Source organism: Corylus avellana, chromosome 8 (genome assembly GCF_965113065.1).
Source record: "Corylus avellana chromosome 8, dhCorAvel1.hap1.2, whole genome shotgun sequence".
NCBI lineage: Eukaryota > Viridiplantae > Streptophyta > Magnoliopsida > Fagales > Betulaceae > Corylus > Corylus avellana.
The window spans coordinates 1781109-1791042 of NC_142497.1; the positions used below are offsets into that span (position 1 = coordinate 1781109).

At 36.9% G+C, this 9934-nt stretch overlaps 2 pseudogenes; one reads left to right on the forward strand and one right to left on the reverse strand.

Annotated features, from left to right (window-relative positions):
- Positions 1 to 3455: 3455 nt before the first annotated feature.
- On the reverse strand, positions 3456 to 9370 carry LOC148583962 (tyrosine-sulfated glycopeptide receptor 1-like; annotated as a pseudogene).
- LOC132163778 (serine/threonine-protein kinase Nek6-like) lies at positions 3685 to 6776 on the forward strand (annotated as a pseudogene).
- Positions 9371 to 9934: the final 564 nt, after the last annotated feature.

A 9934-nucleotide genomic window follows, 5' to 3' on the forward strand; every position in this document is an offset into this window, starting at 1 on the left:
TTAATCAAGTTAAATAGCACAACATGATCATCACAAGGCGCCAATATTGAAATATTAATTTAACATAACTATGGCTTAAATCTAGCCCTACTAAGTAAATTAGCTACACATAGAATTTATGTTAAACATCTTCATAAAATAAAAGCAAAGAAAAGAATAAACTCGAGACTTGAACTTGAGAGCTCCTCCTTCTCTTTCTCCAAGCCTCCCTATTCTAAAGGCTTAAGAGTCTATTTATAGGCTTTAGAAGTCCTTGGAAAAGTAGTAAACCCTAGGGATTTCGTAGGGTTTCAATCCTATTACAATTTGGAGTTGGAAAAACCCTAATATGGAAATAGGGACATTGTAGCCGCCACTTGGGATGCCTCCTGCACACGGGTGTGCTCGATCGCAGCCCGTGTGCGCTCGATCGTAAGTCTGCGATCTATGCTTCTTTTAGCTTGAGCTCGATCGCTCCTGACCTGGCTCGTGCAGTGTCTTCTCTGATGTTGTGCTCGATCGCAGGTACCCTGCGATTGATCGCAGTACCAGGGAGTTCCAAATTTCCATCTTCTCCTTTTTGATCCCAAATCTCCTAGTTTTACTTCATTTTCTTCCAAAAGCCTGTAAAATCATGAAAAACACAAAAAGGAAGTAAAATGGCTTAATTAACTAAAACCAAAGGATTAAAATATGCAAGATAAGGGCTAAAAATATGAATATTTTAGCACTTATCAGGAGAATACAAAGAAGAATTGAAGATAAGTCCGGACATGTGACATGGAATAGGATCCTCTCCAACTCAAATGAACGAAAGAATATATATATCTAGTTAGTTATAGTAGAAGAGTATTTTTGTCTTCTCAAAAATGAAAAAAAATACCCATCCACTATAACTAATTGGATATTCATAAAAAGGATCATAATTAATGTGACATTGCCTTAAACGTCAACTCCGCACCATCAAATTAATTCAATTGACAAAGTGGTCACTAATTAGATAAGGTATATTTATTGCCCAACCTCTTTTTTGTCTGATTAAATATGGGGAATATATTTTCATATTTTGGATGAGTAGTTAAAGAGAGTTAAAAATATAAATGGTTGTTTTGCCTTGCTCAATTGAGTCGTAGGCTGTATGTATAGAACAGAATTACATATTTGAATTCTGACCGATGTACAGAGACAATTTAAATTACAATTGAAACTCTATCCTGAGATGTCTATCTAATATGATAAGAAGATAGCTTATCTATAATAGATACAATATGTTTGAATTTGAATATTTGCTGTTTCTATCGGTGGATTATCATTATCCTTTACAAAGAGAGATATTTAATTTGGATGGTTATGTGGTTTAAATATAAAAAATTAGGTTAAATTATAAATTTGTTTCCTTAACTTCTTGTCATTTTTTGTTTTTTGTTTTTTGTTTTTGTGAGTAGGTTTGTTGTCAATTTTGACTGTATAAAGTTTGATTTTGTCAATTTAGTTCATAGACTTTTAGGTTACGTAGGTTTATTGTGATCACTCCCTCCCTCCTCTTCAATGTTGATATTCCACACTAAAAGCAAATTAATATTTTCATTTTTTTTTTCCAATTAATATTTTTAACCAAAAAAAGGAAGAATGTTAAAGCTAGCATAGTAGTGAAATTGCATTTTCTCTTAGGACCATATCATGTTTCACATGTGCTTTTCTTATTTTATCCAACAGTACATCAAAGTTAAGAAAAATATTCAATTATGCAACATTTATGTACATTAGGTGAAATCATATAAGCTAGCTCTTGTGGGTGTGAATTATTATTCCTTTGGCCCAAAATGGTTGACCATCGCTGCTGGTGGTCAAAGAAATTTCCGAAGCTAGGCTGAAATGTTGTTATTCCGAGCTGCTGAGGGATCCCCATTTACAACCATACCTTGCTAAATGCTCCAATATATCACCTGTTTTTATACCGGTGAACTCTGAATGGAGCAGCAAAATTAGACCAAAAGGAACTCAACTGTCTAACAAAGTTAGTGTTGGAAAAGACACCAGAGGTGGAAAGGGAAGGCCATCAAAGAATGTACCAGTAAACTACTACTTGTTATTGAAAATGTCAATTTGAGATGGCTTATCTCCTACAAACTAAGCATTTCGAGGATGCTTAACCTCCAAGGTTCACAATTGAACAAGTCTATAGATTCTTTGATACCTTTACAATTATCTCAAGAGCCTTATATAGACTCCATTCTAACTACTTGGGCCAACTACTAGGCCTAACTAACAACTAATCTAGTAACAACCTAACTAACAACTAACCTAATAACAGAAATGGGTTATCTACTTTAACCCATTACATTGCCCGCTCCTTTAAAACACCTTGCCCACAAGGTGTGCAATCGAAAGAAAGCTGTCTATTAGAAGTGAATACAAAGAATATTGAAATACAAATGCAGCCTAGGGCCAAAATGCGGGCCAAAAGCCCAAACCTTTGTCTGATATTTGTTATCACTTCCCAAGCAAGCCAGCTCACGTGAACACACTACCCAAGTCTGACTTTCACAATGCCCAATTCCACCATTTGCACACAACAGTGACAGCACACACCTCCTCCGCAGCCTTTTTTATTTCTGTTGAACCCTCTCTCTTCCCATGCATCATCTACATTTTCTTCCAGCGCCATCTATGTTTGAAGAGAAAAAAAAATGTCAGACCACAAAGCTGCTTCTCCACATTAGCAAATACAGCAACCTCCCCAACAGCAGACAAGCAATGCCTCATATTGGCCAAGGTCTCATCAGCCCGATGAAGATCCCCATTGGCAAAGACATCCTCCACAGTTGCATTTAAAGTCTCATACGCAGCTTCCATTTTTTGTTTGACGGTATCGACTTTATCAAGGGCAGCAATAGATTCTGCTGAGGATCCCTCTGCCTTCACTTTGCCTCCCTTGAATTCTTTTTGGGTCACTACCTTCTCATTCAAAGGCGAATTAATTTCTTCTTCCAACTTGACTTGTTCGCCTAATGAATTTTTAAATTGTTTCTTACCATTAGCAACATTCTCCACATTCTTTTGCTGAGCAAAGGGATTGACTTTTCCCCCAACAAACCATTAGCCTTATTCTCACCCCCAAAATTTCTGGCAGCATTATTATAAGGAAGTACATTCCATTGGGGTTTAGTGCTCTTTCCGGAATTGAACATATAATCTTTCTGGCAGCATTTTCTTCTGCTTTCACATTTTTTGAAGAATTTGTTTGTTCTCTCTCTTTTTATTATGAATCGGAAGGCTGTGCAACATATAATGACCAAATAAGTTGTGGCTTGTCATCGCGGATCAACAGTAAATGGCATGACAAACAAAGTAACCAAGATTAATAAATTTTCTCCAAGACAGTGATCACATTGAACGCAAATTGGAAATATGAAAACTAACAAAACCTTAATTTATTCAAATTGAAACTCAGGAAACCAAAGTGATGATAGACACTATAACGACCAATATGCAATTTTAAAGAAAAAGATTATACACCTATCTTTTACATCATCCATGAATTGGAAATATGCAACTCTCCACTTGTAGCTAAGAACTAATGGACCACAGACTCCCCAGAAACCTGTAATGGAGCCAAGAACCACAGTAATTGGAAACCATGGGATTCTATGCCCATTGTCATCATCCCTAATGTCTCCCTTGTTGCTAACAATATGGGCACTCATGTGGAAGAGGGGGGCCACAAAGTCTAAGGTTACCCTCATATGCAAAGGCATCAAAGCTCTGGAGTTGAGTGCCTAATGGTATTGGTCCATGCAAATTGTTGTTTGCAACACGTAACGGGGATAGATTATAGGTTTTGAAGAAACCTAGACCTTAGATTCAAAGGGAAATTAGACTTTTTAGATTTTGAGAATACCTAAAAAACCTTTTTCAAACTCAAGGTTTGGGATTAATTTTCTAATTTTTTCATTAATGGGCTTGATGTCTTTAAATAGAAAATTACAATGCATAGTAAAATAAAAGACTAACTAAAATAAACTACTGATAATACTTATCCCTAATATTTAAATTATACTAACTAATACTTGTTTCTAATATTTAAATAATCTAATGTTATCTATAAAGATAACATATTATCCTAAGGTATTTTAAATCTAAAATACCTCTTTTATTATACCCCTTACATTTCATTCCCCTTAAGGAGACCTTGTCCTCAAGGTTTAGAAATTTTTTTTCTTCCTTCGTTACTCGTTTCAGGTGTTTGCTTGGTGGCCATACAAGAGGTGGGATCACTTTTTTGTCATCTAGCGTCCAAATTTGCACAAGCCCACTCACTTGCCGCTGCCAATGAACATTGGACTGCCTGTTTTTCTGTGATACAGGATGGCGACGAGGCGCTTGCAATGGAGCACAGGGTGGACATGGTTGCCTTGTTTTGGCTACGTACAATGATGAACATTCCTTCATTTCATCCTGATTCTACCGTTTTGCAATTGACCGTACAATGTAATGACATTGCGATGGGTCTTGCTATTTGACCACATTGTGGATGTTTTTGGTTGGCTGGGAATCCAGCGATGGCATGGAATTTAGGTTTCCATGGTGTGACTTGTCACTGGTTCTTGCTGTAGACTTTTTCCTTCTGTTGATCTCTTTTAGTACCATGGAGTTCTCGGCTACAATTTTGGCAATCACTGTGTTTTGCTTCATCATGACTTCAAACAAGGTTTGAAGGTTGGAAAGTTGCTTTTCCATACGTACCATACGAGCGTCTACCATTGGAATAGAACTTCGCTTTGATACCAAATGTTACGAGAATACGTAACAGGGATAGATTATAGGTTCTGAGAGAACCTAGACCTTAGATTCAAAAGGAACCTAGACCTTTTAGATTTTGAAGAAACATAAAAAACCATTTTTCAAACTCAAGGTTTGGGATTAATTTTCTGATTCTTTCATTAATGGGCTTGATATCTTTAAATAGACAATTACAATGCATAGTAAAATAAAAGACTAATTAAAATAAACTACTGATAATACTTATCCCTAATATTTAAATTATACTAATTAATACTTATATCTAATATTTAAATAATCTAATGTTATCTATAAAGATAACATATTATCCTAAGGTATTTTAAATCTAAAATACCACTATTATTATACCTATAACAAAATCACATTTGCTAATGTGACATGTTGATGCATGATTGAAATAGCTGCACATCAACCTGCATTTAGAGCTCTTGTAAGTGTTGGCTTGACCTATAACTTCTGCATTTTTTGAAGCGACGAAGTTGAGTATTGAACTATATATTTCAATTGCTGGCTAACAAGTAAATCGGATTATTGACAAATAAATGTAACAGGATTTGTGAGAACTTGTTAACAAAATAAACCGATCATACATGTCCCTACTTCCAATTGTGTATTCTTCTACATTGCAAGTGAGTGTTTTGATTTTTTTTTTCTGTAAGTAAGTATACCAAAGCAAATATACAGAAAGGAATAATACAACTAAAATTGGATGCAATTTGGAATGCAGGAAACAATAAATCAAGAGCATGTTAAGACTGACCTTAGACCAACAGTGAGTTCAAATTACCAAAATTTGTCATATCTTTCTAAAAGCAATGTCTTTTCTTGAAACTTTCACCACATTTTAGGCTGCAGAGCTTCTGAGGCATCCCCATTTACAACCATACCTTGCTCAACACTCCAATATATCACCTGTTTTTATGCCAGTGAAGTCTAAATGCAGCAGCAAAATTAGACCAAAAGGAACCCAACTGTCTAACAAAGTTAGTGTTGGGAAAGACACCAGAGGTGGAAAGGCAAGGCGATCAAAGAATTTGGAAAGTGTTTAGGTAGGAAAAGCACATGCATTCAGTGAGGCCCCAGCAAAGGAAACCAACATCTATGGTTTTCTTGAAATAGAAGTTGAGACAAGAATAGTAGATTCCACTAGCTGTCTTGAGAAAACATCAAAAGCATTAAAGGGTTTTAGAGTTTTTTTTTTTCAATTCTGTTGAACAAATTGGAAATGCCAACTCAGAAATAGCTTTGGTGCATATGTTGTCAGCACATGCAGATAGGAAACAAGGGTGTTCCTCTAAGCCAAGATGCTCTTCACATTCTACAATAAACCCTAGCTCATGTCTGATAAATGCTTCCACTGAAAATGCATCATTAGAAAGTAAAATCATATTGCCATGCGAAAATGAATTTAATGCAAGGGAGAATGGTCTTATCGCTACTAAGCAAACAGGGAAAGGAGATATTTACGAATTGAATGGAGGTTCTAGTGACATCTCATCAATGAGTACACTGACATTGGATCATGGTTATGAAACAAGGATTGAATGGGACCCCAAACTCGGCAAAGAGCAAAAGGTCTAGAGTCACTACTAGAGATCTGCTCAGATTTACTAAAACAAGGAAAGGCTTGAGGAACTTGCAGGAGTGTTGAGACCTTTTGGTGAAGAAGAAGCTGTGTCATCAAGAGAAACAGCAATTTGGCTGACATAGAGCCAAATGAATATTCGCAAAACTGGCAGTGCAGCTTAACAGAAATGGAATTTGAATGGTTCTTCACTTGTAATCTCATTAAGTAGACAAATTTTCTAGATTTCAAAAGCTAAGTTCACTTTCACAATCCGGAAATCATTGTAAAACATTTTACCCTTAATTTCACCATTAATTTAACTCCTTAAAATTCCTTAATTCATATGTTTCTTGATGGATAGTGAGATCTTTGACTTAAATTTATAAAGCCAATCAGTCTACTAATGAGATACCGTTTGATAGTTGGAAATTTTGGCTGATTTGGAGGTTTAGAAGAGAGAATGATAGCAAATACAAGTGAAATTGCATTACTGAGCACTGCCTTTTTGTTCTGTTTTTACATTTTTTTGAAGAATTTGCTTGTTGTCTCTCTTTTCATTATGCATAGGAAAGCTGTGCAATATATAATGACCAATTAAGTTGTGGCTTGTCTTCGCAGATCAACAGTAACTGGCATGACAAACAAAGTAACCAAGATTAATTAATTTTCTCCAAGACAGTGATCAGTGATCACATTGAACGCAAATTGGAAATATAAAACCTAACAAAACCTTAATTTATTCAAATTGAAACTCAGGAAAGCAAATTGATGACAGACTCTATAATGACCAATTGATAACAGACTCTAAAGCGACCCATATGCAATTTTAAAGAAAAAGATTATACACCTATCTTTTAGGTTGTCCATGAATTGGAAATATGCAACCCTCCACTTATAGCTAAGAACTAATGAACCACAAACTCCCCAAAAACCTGTAATGAAGCCAAGAACCACAATAATTGGAAACCATGGGATTCTATGCCCATTGTCCTCATCCCGAATGTCTCCCTTGTTGCTAACAATATGGGCACACTCATTTGGAAGAGGGGGACCACAAAGTCCAGGGTTACCCTCAAATGCAGAGGCATCAAAGCTCTGGAGTTGAGTGCCTGATGGTATTGGTCCATGCAAATTGTTGTTTGCAACACTAAAGGCATGCAAGAAATGTAGACTACTTAGTGATGCTGGTAGTTCGCCGGACAATCGATTTGCAGAGAGGTTTAATACTTCCAAGTTTGTGAGCTCTGAAATTTGGTTTGGGATGCTGCCTGAGAAGATGTTTTGACTAAAATCCAGTACAGAAAGAAGCTTCAAACAACCGATCTCAATTGGGATGTTGCCACTAAGATTATTGTTTGCAACAATAATTGATGGTGGCAGGCTTGAGAGAAAATTGTGTTGTCCAAAAGGACTGGGGCCATTAAATATTGGTAAATCCCAATGATTATCGTCTACTAGAGCCTTTGGTGACACTAATGTTTGCAATCCACAAAATTCCTTTGGAAATTCACCTGAAATGAGGTTGTCAGATATATCTAAACGAAAGAGCCTTGGAAGAGTCGACAACCAAATAGGAATTGAACCCGTGATACGATTGGAAGATAGACTTAGAACTTCTAGTTTCTTAAGCCTAGATAGCCATATAGGCATTTGACCAGACAATTGGCATCCGTCAAGACTAAACAATCGAAGATTCTCAAATCCATCAGAACCAACTATATTGTCATCACTTGGCATTGCCTCATGTAGAAAATTCTCTCCAAGCATGACTACATTGAGTGTCTTGCAACGCATCAAAATCTTGATTGCGTATGTGATATTCGTTAACCTATTTCTAGCAAGTGAAAGGAAAGATAAGAATTTTAATTGAAGCACCTCAGGTTGGATTTGTCCCTCGAGTTGGTTTAGGGCTAGACAGATTGTGGTCAAGGACTTGCATGAGTAAAGGCTTACTGGCAAGTTACCAGAAAACTTATTACCCCCAAGGTCAATTACAATAAGTTGATGAAGACTAGAGAAATTAAAGGTAGAGATGTTTCCTTCAAGGAAATTGGATCGTAAGAACAATTTTGTGAGATTTGTGCAATTCACCAAAGATGGGGGCAAAGAACCTGTTAAGGAGTTATCATTAAGGAGTATGTCCGTTAATTTGGAGAGCTTCCCGATATCCACTGGGAGCTTGCCACTCAAGTTATTGCGATATAACTCAAGGTAAGTGAGTTTGGCAAGGTTCACAATGTCACCGCTAATGGGTCCTGAAAGATTATTGGAAGGCAAAGAGATTTCTTCCTACCCCACTGCATTGTATATATCATGAGGAAGCAATCCAGAGAGATAATTAAAACCTGCCCGGAAAACCTTGAGTTTGGAACATGCCCCTAGTCCACGAGGAATATGGCCACTATAATGATTATGGGAGAAATCGAGTAGCTTGACCACTGAAGAGTTGATGCAAGGAAAGGAAGGAATCGGGCCTGCGAGATTATTGTTGCTGACATTGAGGTCGGTCAAGCTCCATGCTCTTTGAAGGAATGAAGATTGGATTGTCTCACTAAATTGATTGCTAGATATGTCAACAATTTGAAGGGAGGCAGGCCAACCAGATATATCTCCAAATAGACGATTGTAGCTCAAATCAATGACCTTGAGTTGATTCGAGGACGAAAACAACCCCTTAGGGAGAGGACCCAAAAGTGAATTGTGGGAGAGATTAAGGTGGGAGAGACGTGTGAGGTTTCCAAGATAGGGAAATATACTGCCACTAAGGCCTTTAGCAGGTAACCAGATATGGGTGACTCGATTTTTATGACTACAAGAAATGCCCTCCCACTGGCAACAATCAATGGAAGACCAATTTAGTGGAGGAGAAGACATACGGTTGAAGGCTAAGGATGTGAGAGAGTCACGGTCCATTTGGTTGAAGGCATGATTGGTGGAGAAAATACCAAAGAGAAACAAGGTGAAGAGGAGATGGTAAGGCTTTAAATCTAGCATGGTTCTAATTTGATATGCCAAACTAGAATAAAAAATGGTTATGAAGTAGCTAGTCCTAAAACTACACCTTGTATATATAGCTCTCATCTGCAGCTTTTCCCTAATTATAAGTCCAGTGGGGCCGGGGGACATAATTTCGTGGAAAAGTATTCGAGTTCACAAGCATACGTTATTATTATAATCGCTCTCCACTTGCGTCAAGTGACAGAATCATGTATGACTTTCCAGCACGAAAATTGTTTTTGGACTTGAAACCACGGCAACTGTTTACCATGGTTTACCCTCTGAACTTTTTACCATGGTTTACCATGCGTGGAGATGTACCCAACTTCTTTCTGGATCGCAAATTGATGAAGGAAAAACACCAAGGAATTAACCAGGTTGACATAACTCGGTATCGGTATCGGTACGACTGTAATGAAATATAAACGCCTACTTCCACCGCTGGAATCTCTTCAAAATGTTATATATATATATATATATAGTGCTTTTATTCAACTTGATATGCTTACAAATAACCACTTTTTGTAAGTGTAGTAGGCGGAGGAGTACTGGATACAAATAAAGTAACCAAATTTTAAGATTTGATTA